Genomic DNA, 22,099 nt, shown 5'->3' with positions numbered 1-22,099 from the left:
TCATGTATCACTCCCCATTCCCCCTGCCCCTAAGCTACCACAAACCTGCCTTCTAGCCTTATAGATATGCCCATTTAGGACATTTTTTGTAAGGAATCAAATACAGTTCGTCCTTAAACAACACAGGTTTGAAGAGTGCGGGTCCACTCACGGATTTTTCAGTTGAGTGAGTACTGTAAATGTATTTTCTCTTATGACTCCCTTAATATTTTCTCTAGCTTACTTTATTGTAAGAATACAGTATATATAATATACAACATACAAAATATGTTAATCAACTTTATGTTATCAATAACGCTTCTAAATTAACAGTAGGGTAGCAGTAGTTAAGCTTTTGCATAGTCAAAACCCATATGTGGCTTTTTAAATGCATGGGGGGTTGATACCCATAACCCCCAAGTTGTTCAAGAGTCAACTGTAATATGTCTAAAGTCATTTTTAGAGTTACACAGAAACTACTACTATTAAAAGCTGGATCAAGCACAAATCTGAGAAATCCAATGGTCCAAGTAACATGGGTCAGTTCCATGAGGTTCGCTTTAAAATCTCATCAGTGAACCTCTCTGTTGAATGGTTCCAATTGATCCCTGAAATGCAGAGAAGCTGGAACAGCACGATGTTGGAGAGCACAGTTATTGGAGCCAACTCCATTCAAATCCTGATTCTGCAACTCACTGACGTGGGGCGGGTTACTTAACTTCTCAGGACTTTGGCTGCTATGATCTCTATTTTTTTTTTTTTTTTTTTGCAGCATAGATGGGCAAAATGAATGAACGAATATATACAACAGGCTCAGAAGAATGTTCTAGTATATACATTAACAAATTATTACCATTTTTTCAATTATGAAAGGTTACTTCTTGAATGCTGACATCACAAAAAAGTATGCTACAAATTAGTCCTGACCCTGTAAATACTAGCTAGAAAGTTAACTAACACAGGGATAAATGCATGGCCGGCGGTGACCTAGTTATAAAGCTTTTCTTTAAAAAGTACATGAAAATACCCTTTTGGTTATATTTTGTCCCAGACACCTCAAGATTGAGCTTCACTCCTTTTTATTAAAAAAACAAAAAAAAACAAAAAAAAACCAACATTGAATTTGGGCTACCCTGGCTTTAAAGTAAAAAATGAAGCTTAATCCCTGTATCTATTTACATCTACACACTCTCTCTCTCTCTCTCTCTCTCTCTCTCTCTCTCTCTCTCTCTCTCTCTCTCTCCCTCTCCCTCTCCCTCTCCCTCTCCCTCTCTCTCTCTCTCTCTCTCTCTCCAGGAATCTAACCAGAGGTGGGCATCTCTCACTTTTGATCCTGAAAACAACTTTTGTCATACATTCAGCCCAATCCTCTCTGACGACAGAGAAGATGTCCAGAAGAGCCTCGAGGGCGTGTGTCAGTGGCAGGGCCTAGGCCTCTGGACTAACACTGCAGTGTCCTTTCCACTCAGAGAAAAGCACTTCTAAGTGGTCCCCATTTTGAAAGAAACCAGGTTGGGTGTCACTGGTGCCAATCTCAGCAGAAAAGGAGTTTGAGACTAAGAAGTAGTTAAGACTCAACTCATCTAGGCAAGCAATCTGGGGCCCCCTAACCCCTTCACATAAAGCTACATAAAGGAGGCATTATTTAATATATCAAATGTAAAAGTCACAACACGGCCTTAACTGAGTCCCTCTTCACAAATTCAAGACAACTAAACTCATGGTGTCACTCTCTCTGTCCCCCTACCCTGTCTCTCTCACCTCTCTTCCCCCTCTCCACCTGTCTCCCCCTCTTCTCTGCCTCTATCAGTCTATTCTCCCTACCACTTACCACCTTTCACATAATCTGTTGTTAGTGTCTGCCTTCCCCCACCAGAATACAAGCCACCCCCCAGATGGGGATTCTGGTCTGTTTTACTTACTTGTTAAATAAATGACCTGGGCAATAAAGACTTAGCCAAAGAACCGAACTGTCATTCACCCAATATTCCATTTAAGCCAAAAGTCGACACAAACTTAAGAAAACGGTAGAACCAACGGTTGGCTCATCAGGATATTCAAGGCGGATGACTCTGGGCAGTGGAAGGGCAACATTAACTTATGCTGCTCTGAAGCAGCTTGCACCACAAAGAACTGGAGCCTTACCAGCCCACGCTAGACACTTTTCCTGTGAGGCATACTTCCAATTCAGGTACAGAAACCTCTTCCACCAGACCCTGCTTCCAGACTAAGGATCTGCTGCCCTCTCTGTTGCATATGAAAAACAGGATTCCACAAATAAATAGATTCCACAAATAAATAAATAGATTTTTAAAAAAAATCTAAAAACAGGAGCGCCTGGGAGGCTCAGTTGGTTAAGCGTCCGACTTCAGCTCAGGCTGAACTCATGATCTCACAGCTCATGAGTTTGAGCCCTGCATCGGGCTCTGTGCTGACAGCTCAGAGCCTGGAGCCTGCTTTGGATTCTGTCTCTCCCTCTCTCTCTGCCCTTCCCCCACTCACACTCTGGCTCTGTCTCTCTCCTCCAAAAATAAACAAACATTAAAAAAATCTAACAGAATTAGAAAATAGTTTTGACCTCCACCTCACAGGGCCTTTGCAAGCAAAATCTAAACTCCAAGAGGAGTTCTAACTCCCATGGTCACATGATTGGAGATCAGTGGCCCTCAATTAGTGGTCTATGCAAACTTTCCATGTACAGTGACAAAGTGCATACGGGCCTTCTCTTTGGATTTTACTCAATGTGCTTTTGTACTCTGTGCTGACGTGTAAATGAAGTGTAAAGATAGTCTTTCTCTGGAGGCTCCTTTGAAAGCTGTGGAAAGCTACCCAGTCTGAAAACCCACTTCTAAAGCCTGCCAGTGAGCAAGAAGCTGTGCGTAAGCAGCCTCCGGGTCCAGAATTACAAGTCTTTCTGAAGGCACTCTCTTTACTTGGAAGTCTGCTTTGGAAAAAAAGGCCAAATACTTAGGGCAGTGGTGCTCAATACCACTAGATCCAATCCTCTCTTTGTTATTAAAGCAAATTCCTGCAAAGGCCCTTTGCTAGCCTGAAATGAAAATCATAGATACTACCAATCTAAACACAATTTCAAAAAATAATCAATATAGTGCCTCAACTTCAGTGTAAAGGAGAAACAAAAGGACAGTGATTTATAATAATGTATTTTTCTTTTAAAAAATTTGTTAAATAATGTATTTTTCAACACATTACACTGAAAATAAAAACACCCCCCCCATTTCCAATTTGACCTCTAGGGGGAGTGTCACCCCCAATGAGAACCACTCAAGCATTCCAGTAGGTACCCGGAGTGCCTGTAAACACAGGATTTACTAAATTAACTTCTTCTGATTTTTGCATTGAAGTTCCTCTCACTGTAGACCACCTAGGAGGCAAGAAAATAAAAATGATGCCTTGAGAAATCACTCTGTACAAAAGAGAAATGTTTGTATCCTAGCCAATTTGAGACCAGGTACACCATCAATTCAAGTTCCATATGTGCTCAACCCACAGGGAAACAAATGATGGTCCGTAAAACTAGCAGTTTCATTTTTATACATTTTCCTTTGCACAGGGGTTGGCAAACTTTTTCTACAAAGGGACAGATAGTAAATATTTTAGGCTTTGTGGGCAATACGGACTCTGTTGCAGCTACTAAACTGTGTGTTGTAGCACTAAAACAGCAAAAGGCAGGTTCGCCTCACTGGCAAAGTCAGTAGAGCATGCGACTCTTGATCTGGAGGCGTGAGTTCAAGCCCGACGTTGGGTGTTGAGCTTACTTTAAAAAAACAAACAAACAAACAGTAAAAGTCTATACAGAAATGAACAGGTGTGCCTGTATTCCAGTAAGATTTTATTTACAAAAACTATTAAAATAAATGATTTCCAAATGAACTTTCTTCACCCCAATGACAATCATGTCCTTTTAAGCTAAAATAGAAGCTGTTACTCACTCCCAATTTGTAGCTTATACCTTATAAAAATGCACTATGACCAGCTGCAAAACCGGGTGCTACAGTTGAAAAAAAGGGATTCTGTACTCAGACCAGCTTGTGTTTCAAACCCCAATGTTGTCACTTGATTAATAATAACAACTCTGCACTGTTGGACAAACTACAGTTCCCAGTCTGTGAAATGGGCATGATACTACCACAGCAGATGGCAAAACAGAGGCACTCAAATACCAAGTTCCCCCTCCTACAGAGATGCTTTGATGAACTCTAAGTCATTCTGCAAGCTGGTGCTAATACACTTGGCTGGATTTTCCATAAAATATATGATGTCTAACACTGCCTATGCACTCTGCATACACACCTTCTAAGATGACCCATCTCATCTTGGCAAGGCTCTGAATAGCCTTAAAGCATGCATACTTACATTAAAAGAGAGAGAGAGACAAAACCAAAACACTGGACTCCTGGCCCAGGTTAACTTTCCACAGGATCCCTAACATGGGGACCTTGCCTCATCACCTTCTATTCTGGATCAAGGATGTAGAAATATGCTAGATGTTTCTAGTAAATCTAATTGTGTTTATTTTGCAACAGTGCCCACCCATCAAAGCAAGTGGCTTATTGTCCAAATAGACACACACAACACGTATGCACCACAGCTCAATTTGTCTCAGCCACATCAAATCTCAGGGCTCCAGGGGCTTCGTTTTGATGATTCTTCTTTGGAAATTATAAAATGTTAAACAGGGGTGCCTGGCTGGCTCAGTAGGTAGAGCACGTAACTCTCTGGTTTGTAAGTTCGAGCCCCACATTGGGTGTAGAGATTACTTAAAAATAAAATCTTAAAAACTAATAATAAAAATAAAATGTTATCTATTTCATTTAGAAACTCATTCTTTGTAGCCCTTTGATATTTACTATTCATTTTAGAGATCACAATACACTTACTTCTATTTCTTTAAATGCTGCAAAGACCTCTGGCTATAAGCAATGTAATTCAGATCCGGTGTCGAATGCTTTTTGAATCATTTTTTCCAGCAGTTAGTGATGGATTTGCGCTGATCCACTCACCCTATTACACGGTCCCCTCGTGACAAATGGCACATCTTCAAGGCAGCTGATTGGCTTCAGTGGCATGAGCTGTGGCCATGGAACAAGGTAACCCTAGCAATGCTCCCTGAATTGAAATTGGTATGCTACATAAACCCTTCAAAGAGTCAGCTACCATCAGGTTAACTTTTCTGATGCTAAAAGGCTACCTAGTAATATTACATACATTTAAACAAATCATTAAATCCACCAATGGATTTTGTAACCATCAAATACCTGCCAGTAAACAGAGTTTTAAAATAGGAACAAGATCAAGTTCCCCATCCACCTGCCAGTTCCCAAACTCATGAACCCAGCTGATGTGCTCTATGATAAAACTGCATTTTGTCAAACTATCTTACCCTGTGAGAAACTACTGCAAAAAGTCCATTTGAAATTTATAAGTGAAAAGTACCTTCTTAGACAAACATTAAGATAGTAGTTGTTGAAAGGAAGAGTAAACTCATGGAAACAGTCACCACTAGCGTAGCAACGAAGGCGCCAGTCCAGAACATCTCCTTACTTTCCAAGGACCTTCTCAGAATGGCATTCCTGACAAAGATTCCTCCAACTGGAATTAGTGGGGAAAGGGGAGGAACAGAAAGGAACTGAAAAGCAGATGTGCAGTTTCTAGAAAAACAGAGAGAGGATTAGAGGCCAGAGATGGATAATTGGTGAAAATAGAGGCAAATCAGCCCTTTGAGATGAAATCTCCGGGTACTCAACACTCTAATTCGAGCAGCAAGGAGGGAAAAGGCAAAATAACGGATAGCTGTCTGAGTTTCCTGGGGCTACTCTAGCGAAGTACCACAAACTGGATAGCCTACAAGAGAAATTTCTTCCCTTCCAGTTCTGGAGGCTAGGAGCCTGAAAACACAGTATGTGCAGGGCCATGCTTCTCTGAAGGCACTGGGGGAGGGGCCTTCCTTGCCTCTTCCCAGCTTCTGGCGGTGGCTGGCAGTCTTTGGCAGTCCTCGGCTTGTACCTGTACCACTCCAAGCTCGGTCACATAGAGCTGCCCCTATGTGTCTGTGTCTTAGTGCAGTGTTCTCCTCTCTTCTAAGGATATTGGTTGTATTGGATTAAGGGCCCACCCTACTCCAGTACAATCTCAACTAGTTACATCTAGGATGACCCTATTTCAAAGTAAGGTCTCATTATGAGGCACTGGGGGCTAGGCCTACCAACATATCTTTTTGGGGGGCAAAATCCAACAGGTAACAGGCAAGAGGTTAGCTGAAGAAATTAACAACCTACAAAATGATCATGTCAACATATGGTTGCATTCAGAACAATTTAGTTTGTCAATCCATCCATAAGCATTCACTGAACACTGATTAAATTAACCAGCACTAAAATATTAATATAGCTTCTGAGAAGAAATAATGAAATGACACCAAGCCAATCATTTCTGAGACACTCCTTGCTCAGCATATGTAATTATTTAAGCCTCTTTTTTTAAATATGAAATTTATTGTCAAATTGGTTTCCATACAATACCCAGTGCTCATCCCAACAGGTGCTCTCCTCAATGCCCATCACCCACCCTCTCATCCCTCCCACCCCCCCATCAACACTCAGTTTGTTCTCAGTTTTTAAGAGTCTCTTATGTTTTGGCTCCCTCCCTCTCTAACCTTTTTTTTTTTTCCTTCGCCACCCCCATGATCTTCTGTTAAGTTTCTCAGGATCCACATAAGAGTGAAAACATATGGTATCTGTCTTTCTCTGTATGACTTATTTCACTTAGCATAACACTCTCCAGTTCCATCCACGTTGCTACAAAAGGTCGTATTTCATTCTTTCTCATTGCCACATAGTATTCCATTGTGTATATAAACCACAATTTCTTTATCCATTCAACAGTTGATGGACATTTAGGCTCTTTCCATAATTTTATTTAAGCCTATTTCCAAAGAGCTCCAAAATCAGTCAATAAATCTACACTGGACAACTAATCTGGACCACGGCGTGAAATTCTAAAAAGAAACTGAGATGGGTCTTCAAGGAACTAGCAACTGAGTTGGGGAGATGAACAAATATAAGTTAACTGGCAATAAAGACAACAAATAGGTAGAAGTTAAACAGTAATAAAGATAATCATACAAGTGATACTGTATAGTTAAAAAAAAAAAAAAAAGAGAACATGTACTCATGGGTAATGAGCATGGCTTCATTTTACTGACCCTCCACTATGTACCAAGCATTCTCCTAAGCAAGATGAACTCATTCAATCCCCACCCCCCCCCCCCCAACAACCTTATAAGGCAACTGCTAGGACTATATTCATACGAAAACACACAACCCCAAGGAGCAGAAAGGTTAAACAATGTGTCCACGAAGAACCGTCAAAATCGGAATTCAAACCCAGTCAGTAGGACCCTCTTGTGCACTAACAGATATTTGTCGCTCTAGTAGATGATCAAATGAAAAATGAGGAATGCCTCATGCTTACACAGCTGAACAAAAAAGGTTTTTTTGGAATTCCATCTCTATGTGATAAAATCGGATGGTCACAAACAGGAACTCTAGCCTTCATTTCACAGACGAGTAAACAAATAGTGCCTCTTCTCCCCAAATCCACGTCTGGGAGGCAAGGAACCAGTACATTCCTTCTTGCCCGCCCACTGTAAGATTACTTTGTATCATGGAAGAGTCTTTGCAAACTATATCAGAAAGATGGGAAAACTTCATTATTGGTGGATAGAAATAGAATAAATATCCCATGAGGTACAAGTGTGATGTAAGGAGGCCTCTGTTAAGATGCCTATCAGAACATACTTGGCTAGAGGAGTTCTTCAAAGCAGTCCATTTTGGTGGTGTGCACTTTGTCCAGTAACACTACCGCCAACCAAAGTATTCTTCCTATTCTTTTGAAACTGCCTTTAGAGTTTTTAGAGCTACATAAGACATCATCCCATAAATTTTACCATATCTCAGTTTTTCAGTGAATACCAATGCTTCCCACAATACGAGTGCCCACTTGCTCTAATAGATGAGCCTCAAAATTATTTTGGTCTAAAGCTAAATTTTAAGTCCTCACTCAAGGATTTGACACCATTGAGGATATTTTTTTTTTAAGGTGCCTGAATGCAATTCGAAACAAGAGTTCCAAACATGAGCTGGACAGTTTTGGAGTTTCCTGTCCCTTCTCTACATGGGCCAGAAGGAGAAAGCAGTGAGGTTTGCAAATGTTGCCAACTGCTGCCAATGCCGGGCCTGATGAATCTTTATTAGTCCTAATTTACAAGAGTAGGTTGACCTTGGAGGTTAGCAGAGACCAGCAGCAGGACTAGTTAGCCTGCCCCACAGGCAGTCTGCCAGCAGTTGAAAGGAGTGTCCAAAGGGTCGTCCAAAGATTGGCATCGTCATATGCTTTGGAGACTCAGAAAGAGAAAGGCTTGCAGTGACCCACTGTAATTAGGACTGACTGCCGGAGTACGGCAAAGAGTCCTAAACACGCTGGCCAACCAGCCTAGCTCTACGAGAAGGCAAAGGGCTGAACACGTGAACACACACACTTCTAAAACTTGGCACTATCGGCAGGGAGAATGCTTTCATACATGTGAGAAAATAATCTCAGGAAAAAGGCAGAAATAAAAAGGGCAAAGAGATGAAGAAGAACCCAAACCAGTGTCAAAAGGATGGCAAAGAAAGAGAAGATGAATGTGGCAGAGAATTTCCATGGTTTGTGAAGGAGCAATATATGATGCTCCATAGAAGAATAAAAAACTCTCCACACTCCAGATAGAAATTCTGTTATCAACACTAGGAGGAAAAGCTGGATAGTGGTGGTTGGTGATGGATAGGAATGCAGTGATATGTAGCGTCAACAAGGCTATTCATGAGGTATACTAGCTTCCTAAAGATTGTACCTGAGACATGGCTTCTACCCACACCGTTCAACATCTAATCATCATTAAAAAAAAAAAAAAAAAAAACCTCAGCAAACTAGGAACAGTCAAGGGCACCTGCGGGGGGTGGGGGGAACTATAGCTGATATCATACTTAATGATGAAAGATGGAACGCTTTCCCACTAAGTATGGGAACAAGGCAAGGACAGTTGCTCTTGCTGCCTGCATATTCCATAGCTCTTAGAGATCCTAGCAAGTTTAATAAGGCAAGAAATGAAACGCAGAACACGTTGGAAGAAGTAAAACTGTATTTGCAGACATGATCATATATGCAAAAAATCCTAAGAACGCCATAGAAAAACTATTAGAACTGGTAAGTAAATTTAGTAAGGTTGCAGGATATACAGGTCAAAATAAAAATTAATTGTATTTGTATTGCTAGCAATGAACAAATGGACATTAAAGTGTAAAAATATTATGTGCATAATATAAAAAATGAACTCTTTAGGGTCACATTTAATAAAATGTGTACAAGATTCATGCAAGGGAAACTATAAAACACTGCTGAGATAAATTAAAGAAACCTAAATACATGGAGATACATATCATGCTCAAGGACCAGAAGGCTCAATATTCTTATGATATTAATGTTGATCTAGAGATTCGATGCCATCCCTGTCAAATCTCAATGGGCTTTGTTGTAGAAACTGACAAGACGAGTCTGAAATTTATATGGAAAGGCAAAGGACCGAGAATAGCCAAAACCACCTTGAAGAGGGAAAAAATAAGTTGGAGTATCTCCACTGTCCAATTTACAGACTTACTAAAAATGCCTCAGTAATCAAGACAGTGTGATACTAGCAAGACTAAGTTTGCCTGCCCAACAGGCAGTTTGCAGTAATAGAGAAGTGTGCAAAGAGATTGCCACTAAGTCTGAAGATTGACTTCAGAATTAGACTCATCTTTTGGAGGTCCCAACAATGGTCAATTGATTTCCAACAAAGGTACCAAGGTAGTTCAATGGGAAAGGATAGTCTTTTCCACCAATGATGCTGGAATAATTTGATATCCATATGGAAAAATAAGTGAGTCTGGACCCTTCACACAATATACAAAACAACTTGAAATGAAGAAGTATTAGTTTTATATTGCTACATAACAAACTCAGTAGCTGTAAACAACACACAATTATCTTGCAGTTTCTGTGGGTCATGGGTCAGGAGTCTGGGTACAACTTACCTGGATTCTCTCCTCAAGGTCTCACAAGGCTGTAAACTCAAGGGAAAGGGGTTACACAGGATATGAACCCTCGGGAGGAGAGGGGACGGACACAAAAGATCTAAACGTAAGAGCTAAAACTACAAGTCCTAGTGGGAGACACAGGAGAAAGCCTTTGTGAACTTAGGTTAGGCAAAGATTTCTTAGAACACAAAAACATAAACTGTAAGGAAAAAAAAAAGATAAACCTGACTTCATCAAAATTAAAACCACTGCTCTTTCAAAGGCACAATTAAGAAAATGAAAGGGTAAGCTACAGATTGGGAGAAAGTACTTGTAAATCACATATCTCATAAAGGTCTTGTATCCAAAATATATAAAGAAGTCTTATAATTTAACAAGACAGACAATCCAATAAGAAACAGGCAAAAGATTTGAGCAGACACTCCACCAAAGAAGATGTACAAATGGCCAATAAGCCCATGAAGAAACACTCACCATCGTTAGACATCAGGAATATGCAAATTAAAACCACAGTGAGCTACCATTACACAGCCACTAGAAAGGCTACAATTTAACCAGATGGACAATAACAGGATGATGAGGATATGGCCCAAGCAGAACTGTCATGCTTTGCTTTGCCAGCGGGAATGCAAATTGGCACAAGCACTTTGGTAAATAGTTGGTCAGTTTCTTGTAAAGTTAAACATATACTAAGCATACTGCCCAGCAATGCCACACCTAAGTATTTACACAAATGAAAACATCGAGTCCACACAAAGACTCATAAGCAAATGTTCATAGCAGCTTTATTCATAATGGCCAAAAACTTAAGTCAACTCAAATGTTCATCAACTAGTGAATAAACAAATCACTGTGGAACACTGCTCAACAACAGAAAGTCACCAACTATGGATACCTGAGGCAACATGAATTAATTTGAAAAGCATTATGCTAAGACAAAGAAGCCAACCACAAAATACTGTACAAACCTACCCTCAACACATCTCAAAGAACTACTAGTATTCAGGTCACGATCTCTGACCATAATACAGTTAAGTTAGAAATCAGTTTTAAAAATACCTAAAAAAATGTACTTGTAGGGGTGCCTAGGTGGCTGGGTCAATTAAGCATCCAACTTTGGCTCAGGTCATGATCTCGCATTTCGTGAGTTCAAGCCCTACATTGGGCTCTCTGCTCTCAGCTTAGAGCTCATGTCAGATATTCTGTCCCACTCACTCTCTGCCCCTCCCCTGCTCAGTCTCTCTCTCTCTCAAAAATAAATAAACATTTTTTAAATGTATTTGTAAATGTAAAAAGACACTTCTAAACCCACAGGTGAATGAAATAATCACAATGGGAATTAGAATATACTAGAACTAAATAAAAATTCTATGTTTTGAAATATCCAAACCACAGAATAAGTCCAAACAGAGGACAAAACGAAGAAAAGAGTGATGTCCAGGATATATTTTAAGTGACAAAAACAAGAGGCTGAATAGTGTACACAGTATGCTTTTTGGGTGTGAGAGGGGAAATGCAAATATGTGTGTGCACACACTTGCTCAAATTTGCGAAAGGAACAGAAGAATGCTCACTTTGGCAGCACATAAACTAAAACTGGAATGATACAGAGAAGATTAGCATGGCCCCTGCACAGGATGATACACAAATTCGTGAAGCATTTCATAAAAGAAAAAAAAGAAAGAAACAGAAAAAGAAACTAAAAACTATAATATTGATTACCTGAGATGGGGGATAGAAACAGCATGTCCAGCAAGAGACAGGGATGTAAGTAAGGCTTTTTGGAATAAACTCTGATGTAAATTTGACTTTAAAATGATATAAAGTTTTTACTCATTAAAAATTAATCAGAAAGAAACTGGGGAATGTCATTATGTTCATTCATTTCTACATCCTAACAAACATCATACTACATAACCACAACTGACAAACCTGTGGTAAGACTAAGAAAAAAAGGGAGAAGGCACAAACAATATTAAAACTTAAGAATGTGGGCACCTGGGTAGCTCAGTCAGTTAAGCGTCTGACTTCAGCTCAGGTCATGATCTCACAGTTTGTGGGTTTGAGCCTCACATCAGGCTCTGCGCTCACAGCACAGAGCTTGTGTGGGATTTTTTCTCTCTCTCTCTCCAACCCCTCACCCCACCGTGTCCCTCCCTGACTCACACTTTTCTCTCTCAAAATATAAATAAACCAAAGGAAAAAAAAAAAAGATTTAAGAATGAAAAGACAGACATAACCACAGAAATGGCATATATTAACTGGTAGTTTAATATCTTCCCACTCCAGGGGCTTAGTAAGTTGAGCATCTGACTTTGGCTCAAGTCATGATTTCACAGTCCGTGGGGTTGAACCCCACATCTCGCTTTGAGCTGAAAGTGCGGAGCCTGCTTGGGGGGAATCTCTGTCTCCCTCTCTCTTTCTGACCCTTGCTTCACACACTTGCTCTCTCTCTCTCAAAAATATGGGGCGCCTGGGTGGCTCAGTCGGTTGGGCGGCCGACTTCGGCTCAGGTCACGATCTCACACTCCGTGAGTTCGAGCCCCGTGTCGGGCTCTGTGCTGACCGCTCAGAGCCTGGAGCCTGCTTCGGATTCTGTGTCTCCCTCTCTCTGACCCTCCCCCGTTCATGCTCTGTCTCTGTCTCAAAAATAAATAAACGTTAAAAAAAAATTAAAAAAAATAAACATTAAAAAAAAATTTTTTTTAAATCTTCCCACTCCAAATATACCAGGCCCAGGTGGTTCTAGGGGTAAATTCTACCAAACACTGGAGAAACGGTGGCACCTGGGTGACTCAGTCAGTTGAGCATCCGGCTCTTGATTTCGACTCAGGTCATGATCATGGGATCAAGCCTTGAGTCAGGCTCCACACGTGGAGCATGTTAAGATTTCTCCCTCTCTCTTAAAAAAAAAAAAAAATAGAAATAGAAAAAGAAACACATAACTCCAATCTCACACAAAGTTCCAGAGAAAAGAAACTTTACAAGGCTAGCAAAGCGATACTAGATCAAGTACAGGAAAGCAAAATCTCCCTCTCAAATACAGATGTCAAAATCCTGAAGAAAATATTAACCAATCCAATCCAGCAGAAAGAAACACGCTGGTTTCACGCCAGCAGGCAAACTGGTTAATGCTACATTATATTAGGCAATCCTTTAAAATACCCCCATCACCTTAACAGGTTTCAAGAGGAAAATCACATAGCTCTGTAAAGGCAGAAAAGGGGTTTGATAACAGTCAACATCCACATAGCCCAAAACAAAGGTGCGCTAGACGTGCGCCTACATAAAACGTAAACTAAACACTTTATGGTGGAGTGTGGAAAACATGCCTTCTCAAATACAGCTCCTGGGCCCCACCCCAAACCCACCGAATCAGAAACTCCAGGCTTGTTGCCAGTGAACCTGTAGTTTGGGAAACACCCTCAGGTGTTTGTCAGGTGGCCGGCTACCTAATGTCAAAGGGCTGGGGACAGAGCCACAGAGGTGCAGCATCAACTGAAGCCGGCTCTCCCGACCCGCCAGACCCACTGAGTCAGATCTGTGTCCCAGCCCAAAGTGCAGGTGATTCTAAGCACACTCAGTGTGCCGGAGATACACTCCCATAGCAGCTGCTCTCAAGCCGACCTGCACGCCGAGCAATGCATGTCTCGGGGCGGGGGGCTGGGTGGCTCAGTCGATTAAGCAAACGACTCTTGATCTCAGCTCAGGTCATGATCTCGTGGTTCATAAAATCAAGCCCCAGGTCAGGCTGCGTGCTGGCAGCGGAGCCTGCTTGGGATTCTCTCCCTCTCTCTCTGCTTTCTCCCATTCATTCTCTCTCTCTCTCAAAATAAACTTTTTTTTTAAAGCCTATGTTTGATTAAGTACATCTGAACATCTGTGGGTGGGGCCTGGTCAGCAGGTCGTTAAAGTTCCCAGGTGATTCTAATGAGCAGCCAGCGTGGCAAGGAAACTTCTATTTAGCGAGTCCACACCCTTTAGGATGAGCCAGAGAAGAAGGGCGGAATCCATGAGTTCTTTGAAGATACCGTCAAGAAAAAAGCCTGCATTTCACTCATATACCAAGGGCGAGTTCTTCATACCACTTACCAAGCCGAAACGGAGAAGAGAACTGTCTTGAACAAAGTTGTGACAAAGTTGTGGGATGTTGTGAGGATTCATACGGGATGTACGTAATCACAAGGGGCAAAGGACTTGGCACAGGTTACAACACGGATCATGAATGCAAGTTTATTACTGAGGCGACCACGGCTCTAACTGCTCTTCAGGCATCGACAGCAAATCAAGGCCAAAATGTATCTCTCGAAGCTGTGCTGTCCAACGCGGGGGCCGCTAAGTACGTGCAGCTCCTGAACACTTGAAATGTGCCTAGTACAAATGGAGGGGTGGCGGAAATATAAATACATGCCAGGCCTCGACACCTTCGTACAAACAAAGGGGAGGGGAACATCTCACTAATACTTATACTGATTACATGTGGAAATGATAATATTTTGGATATACTAGGTTAAATACGTTATAAAAATCAACTTCATCTGTTCCTTTTTTAATGCGGCTACTAGGAAAATGGATTACACATGTGGCTCAAATTATCTTTCTAATGGACCACAAGGTCTCAAAGGATCATGGGGAAGCCGGGATGTGAGCTACTAGTTAAACTGGCCTTCTCAAACTTTAATTTACAAACAGATCACCGAGGGCTGTCATCAAAATGCAGACTCTAGGTGTAGATGGGGGGCGGGGGGCACTGAAATTCTACATTGCTCTTGGGCTCCTAGGAGCTGAGGAACAGCAGGAGCATCAGGACAATTTTTTATCAACAAGGAAAAACTGTTCTGTGGCATAGAAGGGACGGGAACCTCTGGAGAAATGATCATGCCCTGTCAGAGTTGAAAACGGTGAAGAAAGGAAATGGCCGGCAGGGTTGCACTCAGCCTCAACCTTAAAAACTCAGTTAGGCCTCACGGCAAGAGCTGCAAAGAGGTGAGGGCCAAATCCAATTGCCCTCTGTCTAGGGACTCACTTTCTCTCTCAGATTTGGAACCATCAGTGTCTGCAAGGAACACTTCAGGACCAGAAAGCTCAAAATGGAATCTTGACTGAGGTTTCTCATATCCTGCCTGACACATGACTAGCATCAATGGCACTGTCCTCCTATGGTGTGGCTCGTCCCTGTCACCTTGACCCACCTACTACTGACAAGCCATGGCTGGGGGTCACTGCCGTGGGATACGTTTCTTCTTTTAGCAAAACAGCTCAGGCCAATTCCAGGACTGCTGGAACAAACCCTGACAGCACAGCCCTTGTTCTAAGTCCCCACCTAAGTCATCTCGGGGCCATAAAGAAACTAAAGGCTCAGCCAAGGGCAATTTAAGCACCACCATCTGATGCCACGAATCCCCTCTGTGACCCACCTGTGCCTTGAAGCTCCCACGAAGGGGAAAACATGGCGCCGGGACATAGCAGCGCGTTCCATTTCAAGAGGCTCCGGGAAACAGTGCTTCCTTTTCCCAGAAAGCCCAAGGGCACAATATAGATATGTAACAATTATCACAAGCTAAAGAAAGGATATCACGGTGTTGTCAAGGTTTTCAGGCAAGGGAATAAGAAAGGAATGAGTTACAAACAAATTACTTTTATTTTTACTTTTAATTATTACCCTTCAACTTCCCATACCCCTCCCCACCCCCCGAAATCTACCAACAAGCAAAGCAAAAATGAACCTAAACTCAAACTGCTCGCGACAGTAGTCCAAAAATCCAGAGGCTGGGAATGTAATGTGTGAGACCTCTCCCATCACTGGACTCAAAGAACTTTCTTATTCATTTGCTAATCAACCATGGTGGGGTGGGGGTGGGGGGAAGGCTCAGCATGAGCTCCCTTCCATCGTGCAGTGGGGGGGGAGATATGGATATGGTCTCTATACATACAACCTGATTTGTTGAAATGAACACATCCAAACAACTCTGAACTACCCCTCCACTTGTCCAGTTCAAGTCAAAGAGTGTTTTCTAAATGTCTACTGTGTGTAGAGGGCCATGTTAGGTTTCACCTGCCCAGGAAAAAAAATGTCTCCAACCTCAGCCCCAACTTTCAGCACAAGCTTGGAAGATGGAACAAGTGATATTGAAATATTCAGGTACTACGTATCAAAACAAAGAGCTGCAGCTCAGCAACACTGGACGAACCTAAGTACATGACATTTCAAAGAGCTACTTATAATAGAGTCCTTCCAGGATCCTGAGAAACAACTTCAAATAACAAGAACAGAGCACTAAGCCCCAGTTCTGTTGGAACATGAAGGCAGCAGGGACCTGGAGCACAATCAATGCCCTGGATGTCTTCTCACCCTAACCCCTGGAGTGAGAGCATCCAGGCTACTGTGGATGGAGGAGCTCCGCAGGGCCTCAAGCTGCACTGAGGAGCTAATGGAAGGTGTCGATTTGAAAAAGGAAAGATTTTCACTCCAAAATACTTCAGAAAAAGGCAGGCAATATTTCCTGATGCAGAGATCGCTTGCTGTTGCCCTGTGATTGTTGGCTATACAGTACTACCGTCTTGGGAATAAATAAAATGGAAGCTCGCAACGTGTGCCAATGGCTTCAGGTCCATTTGAGAGAGGCAATGAAACACCCACATTTTTCAATGCTGACAGAAGACGGAAAGCAAGGCAGAGGCCACACATACAGCCATGGGGCAGGTGGGCCAACAACAGGAGGGACGCTGCTCTCTTACACCAGTTCTCCAAACAGTGACAGCTTATATAACACATGAAAGCAGTAATAATAATGCTGCACAGCCTATGAAGGGTACTGTTGTACATGTGATTCTCTGCAAAGTTCTGGAAGCTTGGTAGGGCTCACAGCTCTATCGTACGAATGGAAGAGGCAGCAGCGGTGAGGTAAAATGACGTATCTGGTGTCACAGAGTTAAGACGTGGCAGAAATGGGACTTGAACCCAGCTTTTGGAATCCAGACTCAGGAAGCTTTCGGCCACCTCACACAAAGGGTTCCTTTATCACCCCTCACATCCTCAGGTAGAAACATGCTCATGGTAGAAACTCCTCAGGTAGAAACATCCTCATGCTAGCGCGTGATGCCAATGTTCTAAAGAGGTGCCTGCTAAAGAGGTGTTCTAAAGGAACCTTTTAAGGTTCCTTTCCTTAAAAGGAAAAGGATGAGACTGTCCAGGTGCTCAGGTGGAAAAAATACGTTGTAAACATTTAACATGAAAAACCATCCTCCAACTACAGGATGGCAACTGGATCTCACCCGACTAACTCCAACTGGGTCTCCTGGTACCCTCTTGCTTTCCAAGCAGAGCAAATGAAAGAAGGCCACTCTTGTTCTAATCATGTTTGTAGAAACAGACAAAATGTGGCCTTGAGTAATTTCTGAGTCCAAACGCTGACGGGAACTTCACACTGCAAGAACTGTGGACACCACTGCCAATGTCACCTGAAACTAAAAGCTCGAGTCACCCAAAAAATGCTAAGAAATGTCTAGAAAAATAAAATCACGCTTATTTGATGTCCAAAAGTTTATTAGGACATATCTAGAATCATTTCTTTATCTTTCAAAGAAAATAAGACACTATTCTAAGCACTTAGCATAGATTATCACTCAGTCTAGACAACAACCCTTTGAGGAAGGTGCTATCAGTATTATTTTCATTTTACAGATAAGGACACTAAGGCACAGGCATAAGTAACTCACCCAAAATCACACAGGTAATATTAGAGCCAGGATTCAAATCCAGAGTCAATACCTCATAGGCAAATGACAGCCCCTGCCCCTCCCCCATCTGCCAAAAAAGAATAATGAACTGAGAAACTAGAAAATAAAGAAAGCAGAACTTCAAAGAGGTCAGAAGCAGGGAAGGGAAATTACTAAAGAATAATGAAAACAAACTCTTATTCTTCTATAAAACTGAAAAAACTTTAGAAGTAACAAGAAACTCTGGCCTTTGAAATCCTTTGGCCACCAGTTCAAAATGTCACCTACTAAGCCTTGAAGAGGCTCTGCTTTTCTCCTTATTTTGGAGCTCTCAATAAGAGCAAGAACCACATGTTCCTTCAGTGGTTTTTAAAGTCACTACATTTTGTTAATCCTCCTTTCATTTTGGAACAAAGAATATTTGAGTATTTTTTTTGTAACTTCAGCCATTTTTCAGAACCTGTAAGAATGAAAACATTTGCTTTCAAGCCATTGAACATACAGAATAGGAGAGAACTGAAAAGATACAAACAGATGAACTTGTAGAGTAAGCTATCACGAATGCCATTTTACTAGCACTTTAGGGTTTTTTTTTAAATTTTTTTTAATGTTTATTTATTTTTGAGAGAGAGACAGAATGTGACTGCGGGAAGGGCAGAGACAGAGGGAGACACAGAATTTGAAGCAGGCTCCAGGCTCTGAGCTGCCCACACAGAGCCCAATGTGGGGCTCAAACTCACAAACCATGAGATCATGACCTGAGCTGAAGTCGGATGATTAACTGACTCAGCCACCCAGGCACCCCACTAGCACTTTAGTTTTTAAGACGTTGAATGCTTCTTTACTCTAGAGCTAACATCAAAATGAACTCTTTTCTTTAAAAACCATATAACCCAAAGATTGCGGATCATTTCAGATAGTAGGTTCTCTGTACAAACCAAAGTGCAAGAAGAGAAATTCTTGTGTAAGGTAGCCTGAGGCAGGCTGACACTGGCATGAAATCAACAAGGAATACTGACCTCAGCAGAGCCTTCTGTAGCTAGAGTAAGGTAACTACTGAGATAGCAAGGGATTCGAAGACCACCCCGCTAGGTGTTTGAAAGCATGGTTTGCATGTAAGAGAAAAAATGCAAGTAAAAATGATGCCGTGATGAATTTAGGATCCAAGAGGCAATCGCTAGAAAAATGATGCCTCCACGGAATCTCTTTTAGACAGATTTACTTTTGGATTTGATTATTTACTTTAATGAAGCAGCAGCTGACACTCAAAAACTAACAATTCAATGTAATTCCCAAGTCACTCTCAAACATGCCAGCCTGTTTTATTGACATAGAGTTTGGGAGTTCTATTTTTCTGCATAGTGTTCATCTCCACTAGAAAATATATCGTTTACTTTTTTTTTTTATTGTCCTCTTCCCCACACATAAGCTCTGTAAAGCTTCATCAGTAGTACTGTCTGCTGTCTTCTCAGTGCTTGGGACACTGCAGGCACACTATGGGCTTTCTGGGTTTGATGGGTAAATGAAGCCACTGAGAACTTGATAACTATATGTTATAACTTTAAGGTAAGGAGACCAATCATTTAATAGCTAGAATCTAAAAGCCCCAATGAATGTTCTGTACTTTCAAGCACCTGGGGAGGCTGCTATGCACTGGCAGCACCACTGGTTGGAATCTACTCCATGGAGTGGAATCTCTCAAGGGTAGATCTGGTTTAGTGAAACAGCCAAAAGTCACTGGATCAAATCTGGTAATAAGAGATCATGCCCAAAACATATGTTGGATGAAAGCAAAGTGTGTCTATAAAGTAACAAGCCTGATTGTCTTATTTGGCTGGTAAACTCGTTTTGAAGGGAATTCAAAATGGTTTGAACTATAGCAAAATCACTGGCTCAGTCTCAAGATTCTAAGGTGGACACTCTACAAAAAACAAAACTAAGCTGTGATAAAAAGTACCCGGGTTAGACACCAAGATACTCCCTAGAGACCTGACTTGTGATATTAGCTTTGCCGTTAGGTTGCCCCAAATCCTGGGTCACATTAAACAGCGTTACCCTCTCTGGGCCTCAGTTTCCCCATCCTAGAAACTAACTACTATGAACTTCAAGGTCCCAGTCAATTCTAACATTCCATGGCTCCATTCTTGTGAAGGTCTAGTATGTCTATTTAAAAGCTAGTCACAATTCACTCCACCCCATACTTCATATGTGTCTATAAAGCCCATAATATAATCTTTGCAGCAGATTCATTTCATATTTGCCTAGGCAAAGACTAAAATTAGTTTTCACTTCCTGAGCGCAGCAAAAGACAGTTAAGGGAGGCAACCCGGCAAAGGGCGCTTGCTCGTGCCTGTGCATACTTCCGACTGCGTATCAGGGAACTAACCGTTCCTTCTCAGATCTTCTCTCAACTATTGCAAAAGCAAATAAACCTCCCGTGCGTGACACAGAAACTCTGTTCGAGAGCGCCCACCGAGGCTTCCCGGACAGCACCGGGCTGCGGCCGCTCCTCAGGACCCGCGGGGGATGCGGCGGGCACTCACCCGAGCGGACGGCCAAGGCGAGGACCAGCAGAGGCGCGTCGCCGGGGAGGCAGGACGGCCGCCCAGCGCGCTCGCCGCCACAGGACGGGGAAGCAAAGTCCGGGGAGCGGCCGCGACGCCCCCAGGGTTTCCCCTCGGCCCCGATTCCCGTCCCGACCTTCGCCCGTCGCCAGACCAGGACCTTGGGCGGGGAGAACGCGAGGAAGCCGGAGGCACCTGCCTGCGGCTCACCGGCCTCACTCAGCCCTGGCTGGCGGGGACAGCGAGGCGCTCGGGCGACACCCCCCCCCCCCCCGCCACCTACGCCCGCGGGTGCTGCGAGGATACGCGGGACCCGTCGGCCCGGGGAGTCCTAACTTCCTCCTCCCGCCCCCCTCCCCCCCAGGTCCCGCAGCACCCGGCTCGGAGCCAAGCCAGAAGCGAGCTCTCACCCACCTCGGGCTCCGGGCGCCACCGCCGTTGCCAGGCTGCTTCGCTCCCGGGCCCCGCTCCGCCCCCTCCAGGGCCCGCCCCCTGCGTCCTCTCCGCCCCTGGCCACCGCCCGCCGCCCTCCTCCGTGCGTCGGTTGGCGGGTGTGCGTCACGTGACATGGCTGAGGCGGGTGGAAGGCGCCTGTAGAGCCTTGGGAGCCACTCTGAGAGGCGGGGCTCTTCACCCGGGAGGCTGCTGGGAAGCCCTCTTTGAAAGGTCCGGCGCTTGGAGGCATCTGGGAGTTGTAGTTCTAAATACGATGCCAGTGGGCAAGGCCCAGATGCTAGGGGCCGCCCCAGCAAGGGAAGTTGGAGTAGCGGCGGAGGCCGCTGGGAAGCGTAGTCCCAGGACTCCTCTAAGTCCCATTGTTTTTCTCCAATAAAGGGGAAATCCAGAGGGAAAACTCTAGATAAAACTTTAGCGGATGTCACTAAATTGAACTGATATTGGGTACATAGAGTTGGCTGCGTGAAGTTGAGATACTACAAGGGAAAAAAAAAAAAAGAAATTTCACTGACTCTGGCCCAGAATCTGCAATTCACAAACCAAATGAACAGCTGAGGTGTGTACTTCATGCCGTGCCAGTATCTTTCCAAGAACTCTCTTGAGACTTAGTGAAAGGAAACATTTAAGGACAAAGTTCCTTCTGCTTTTTTAAGGTTAGGGACAGGCGACCATTAACACAGTAAAAAGAAAGGAAAAGAAAAAAAACAGAAGCAAGACAACTTCAGGAAAAGAATTCCGTGTGTCATCAAATAAACCAAACTTAATAGGACACATTGAAGAACAGGAGTAAAATTCCTCATGCTACGTAATAATTACTAATATATAATATATATACATCAACACTTCATGTAAATGATGGTAAACAGGATCTCTTCAACATCTTTTTCCTCTTATATTTGTTAGTACTCCAGCATCTAAACACAACTGTTTTACCTGATACTAGTGTGTGTATTTTCATATGTGTCTATATACAGTCATAAGTCACTATGTACATTAAACGCACTACACACACACACACACACACACACACACACACACACATTAACCCTACTGAAGAGTCCAGACTTCTTACATGAGTAACAAGTCCCTTCAGACTCAACCCACCTACTCTCCCAATGTGCCTCTTCTCTCTCCTCGCCCCAAATTCTGATCTAGTCACAGAGAACTTCTTTCTATTCTCTGGATGCACCATGTTCTTTCCTCCTTCCAGCCCTTTACACTTGCTGTTTCTTTCTCCTGCATTGG

The 22,099-nt window shown here is 42.9% G+C and overlaps 1 protein-coding gene and 1 non-coding gene across 4 annotated transcripts in view; one reads left to right on the top strand and one right to left on the bottom strand.

Moving 5' to 3' along the window:
• MTM1 (myotubularin 1) overlaps positions 1 to 20,867 on the bottom strand; it is a 97,596-nt gene extending 76,729 nt beyond the window's left edge. For all 3 annotated transcript variants that reach the window (XR_007148883.1, XM_047843493.1, XM_047843494.1), the window contains exon 1: positions 20,813 to 20,867. The gene's annotated coding sequence lies outside the window, so the exon portion shown is untranslated. The remainder of the gene's footprint in view (positions 1 to 20,812) is intronic.
• Positions 11,682 to 11,787, top strand: LOC125157976 (U6 spliceosomal RNA). Its single transcript, XR_007149114.1, has one exon. It is a non-coding gene; the product is annotated as a U6 spliceosomal RNA (small nuclear RNA).
• Positions 20,868 to 22,099: the final 1,232 nt, after the last annotated feature.

The sequence above is a fragment of the Prionailurus viverrinus genome, chromosome X (assembly GCF_022837055.1).
Source record: "Prionailurus viverrinus isolate Anna chromosome X, UM_Priviv_1.0, whole genome shotgun sequence".
Taxonomy (NCBI): Eukaryota; Metazoa; Chordata; class Mammalia; order Carnivora; family Felidae; genus Prionailurus; species Prionailurus viverrinus.
The sequence above is the reverse complement of the archived record's forward strand: the minus strand, read 5'-3'. Positions and strand labels throughout refer to the sequence as shown.